Source organism: Phalacrocorax aristotelis, chromosome 21 (assembly GCF_949628215.1).
Source record: "Phalacrocorax aristotelis chromosome 21, bGulAri2.1, whole genome shotgun sequence".
NCBI classification, from domain to species: Eukaryota; Metazoa; Chordata; class Aves; order Suliformes; family Phalacrocoracidae; genus Phalacrocorax; species Phalacrocorax aristotelis.
Genome location: NC_134296.1, coordinates 3,943,895 through 3,946,491, shown reverse-complemented (window position 1 = coordinate 3,946,491; position 2,597 = coordinate 3,943,895).

Here is a 2,597-nt window from a genome sequence, read left to right as displayed (position 1 = left end):
TGCTGCCTTTGCTCTGGGGTGTCCGACTGGCTGCAAGGGAGGATGCAGCCCCCGTGGGATGATCTCCACCCCACGGCAGTGTGCGCTCACGGGGAAGGAGGTCCCCGAGGAAGGGGCTTAACCTCCGCCCCCCGCAGCACGCCCCGCTGCCGGGGGGCCTCTCCCCGTTAGGTGGCAGCAGGGAACGGCGGTGCCACCGTCGGGCTGGCATCGCGCACCGGCAGCAGCCCGGGGATGCTGGCGGGGGGCCCGGGGTCCGGACCCCGCAGCCCCTGGGGCGGGGGGAACGAGGCCGCCTCCTGCCCACTGGCGCTGAGGCTGCCAGCTCGGTGGGCTCCCAGGTTTTCCTTTTGCCAGAAGACAAGAATTCCAGCCCGTTTCACCCCAAAGACCTGCTCTGGCAAGGTGGGAGATTTCCCCCCGCAGGAAAACCTGCGGGTTACATCTTAGGATGTCCCATTCCACCCAGCCCTGCTGCCTCTCGGGTCATTTACTGACCCATAAGGTGCTGCACCCACTGCCTGCTGCACCCATCACCCTCAAAGCCCATTAATTAAACACCCCAGCCCATGGATGGGGACACAAGTCATGGCATCCACAAGAGACCAGGGCTGCTCCAGCTCCCTGCTTTACACCAGGAGCCAGCTTGGCCCCGTCCCCTATCCCGTCACCTCCGGCATCGCCTTCCCCTCCCGGTTCCCTGCCTCTGCGGTCACCCTGCGCCCCCCGTGCCTCCGGAGAGAGGGACGCTGCCAGCGGCTGAGTCACGCGTGACCACCACCTGAGTCACCGCTCGGAGGGAAGTCCCTCCGTCCCCGATGCTTTTCCAACCGGAGCTGAGTAAAAGGGAAAGTGTCAAAGAATTTGGCTGGCAAAAGTGTTTTCCTGGAGCCCCTACAAGGAGCAGCCTCTCCAGCACGTCCCCTTTGCCACAGTGACCTCGGGGCCACCGGCAGCGAGCGCAGCCCTGGGCAAACAAGTGCCTGTGTCCACACACCCGCACAAGCACGGGAGGCACAGCACCAAGAATACCACTCGGGGGGGAAATGTGGAAGCAACAGCAAGCAGAGGTAGCTCCGGACCCAACCATCCCTTGGGCTGGGTCTCCTGTCCCAGAAGTACCGGGAGTGTGGCTGAGGAGCGTCCCCTGTGGTCCTGCCCCAGGTGGGAGGAGAAGCTCAGGACATGCTCCCACACGAAACTGGGTGCCCAGCGGAGACAGTTCAGGGTGGCCTTTGCCTGTGGGGCAGCGGAGCTGCCAGCTGACCAGGGAGTAGGAGGGGGTCCTTCCCCATTTCGCAGGGCCTGCGGAGACTCCAGGGGATGGAGGAGCCAGCCCTTCAACTGGGAAGGGCAGGAAAAACATGTCCCCTCCTGTCCCTTGCACTGCACAGCCTCCAGCCCCTTGCAAGCCCCTTGCACCATGTCCTCCAGCCCCTCACAGTGGGTACCCCCCACCCCTTGCAGCACCTCTGTCCCACGTTGCACCTGCCCCCCCACTGGGATGCTGCCAGTCACTGCCAGCTTCTTTGCTGCCCAGTTTAGTTTTGATGTGCCACTTGTAATAAAACATCTTGATTTAAAAAAAGAATAAGGCAGCCAGACTCCCTTGCAAGCCAGACAGCAAGTCCTCAATTAATGACCCTTCGCATTCTCCTCCGCCACCTCCCCCGTTAATGATTTACAGCAGGTCCTCCCGGCCTCGTTACCCCCTTTGTTAGCCCCAAGCCACCGGGCAGGCTGGGCTGGGGCTGCAGAGGGAAAACGGGCTCTGGGGAGGGCCTGCAGGTATATTCTCACCCACTGGCACATGCCCTGGCTGCCCCTAGGGAGGACTGGGGAGCAACGGTGGGATGCTCTTGGTCTGCTGAGGATGAGGAGGCTGAGGGTGAGGAAGGTGCCAGAGCCCTCACCATAGGTCAGCCACACCCTTGCTCAGAGGCTCCCATGGGCACAGGGATGGCACACAGCTTCGTTCCCGGTGGTCCCGTGATTGATGCCACCCCCTTTCTAGCAGGAGTGAGGCGATGCAGGACCCTGGCTCGGCTGGTGGCCACCCACCACCCACCTGAGCCCCAACACGCTCAGTGCATGTGTGCTGAAGGGGGGAGGGGGGGGCAGGAACACGGGGCCGGAGCTGCCCCCGCCCCCCCACCCCAGCCGTCCCAGGCTTTGTGCTCCAGCAGGCAGCCCCGAGGAGGTTTCATGTTACTGGGAAACTGGGATGGCGGGATGTTCCCGGGGCAGCCCAGCAGACAAAAGGCCATTGTGCATCGCAGCGATGGCTGCAGCCCCAGAGCATCCCAGCTGCCCCGCCAGGGCCAGAGCCGCGCAGCCCACCCCAGGCCCCGGGAGGTGACATGGCTGGTGGCCGAGGAGCATGGGGCATCTGCCTGCGGGACACCGAGCAGCTCCCCAAAGCTAATGGGGTGCTCCACCCTCGGGTACCCAAGCCAAAGCAGCCACACACCCCCTTCCCCATCCTGCTGACAGCAGCACCCAAAATGCACCCTCACCGTCCCAGGGGACGGGAGAGGCACAGGCTGGGCTCAGGCAGGTAAACCAGACCCTACTGCAGCCGAGCAGGGTGACAGTCA